This window comes from Fragaria vesca, linkage group LG2, assembly GCF_000184155.1.
Source record: "Fragaria vesca subsp. vesca linkage group LG2, FraVesHawaii_1.0, whole genome shotgun sequence".
NCBI classification, from domain to species: domain Eukaryota; kingdom Viridiplantae; phylum Streptophyta; class Magnoliopsida; order Rosales; family Rosaceae; genus Fragaria; species Fragaria vesca.
In genome coordinates, this window is record NC_020492.1 from 17,882,704 (window position 1) to 17,883,575 (window position 872).

The window sequence follows — 872 nt, forward strand, 5'->3', positions numbered from 1 at the left end:
AATCCCGGAATTTTATTCGCGGATCAAAAGTCTGTTGGATCACTCTTGTTTCTTTGTCCGGGTTGTGTTTGATCAACCCCGACCTTTCACCGGATTGTGTTTGATCAATCCGAGGCCTTTTACCGAATTGTGTTTGATCAATTCGCGGCTTTTCCGGATTGTGTATGATCAATCCGAAGGACAAACCATTAAAAGCATCGTTTGTGACCTCTATCGAGTCTCATAACAGCTTGGTTTTGTATGCAAGAGCAATGTAACATTCTGCTCCTTTGAGTTTTGACGTACTAGATGCCTAAGGCGGATCTTCGCTTGGTATCTGTGGAACCTTTCATTGGAAAGGATTAAACCACATGTTTTGACCCCCAGGCTAACAAGCCTAGATGCCGAGATTTCACATCTCATGCGCTCAAAGTTTTTGAAGCGCCATATCGACAAAAGCCTTCAATGGCAACCTGTGCAAAAAGTAATGACCACAAAGTACTGTGGAATTTCTCGAAACGTTCATATAACTCTACTTGTTGAGTTATTAGTCAAGTGGATTGCTTACCATCTTAATTGACTACATATTGTCGATGATCTTTTGTGGCATCATGATCCATAATCTTTAGCGGATTCGATCATCATCAAGTTCTCTAGGTCCTCCAAGTTGGTGTGGAATTACCAACAAGACTTGATTTTGATCATACAAACGAGAATTGTATATACGCTAATGTGATAAACTTATTTGGGATTATCCCCTAATGTGGGGACAACAATATGGGTCATGGCACGGCAGAAAACGTCGTGCCGATGTCTAGAAAAGAGGGGGAGGTGTTGCCGGCTCTAATAGCGACACTCCCGGTCTAGACACTATTTGTCAAAACTACTCACGT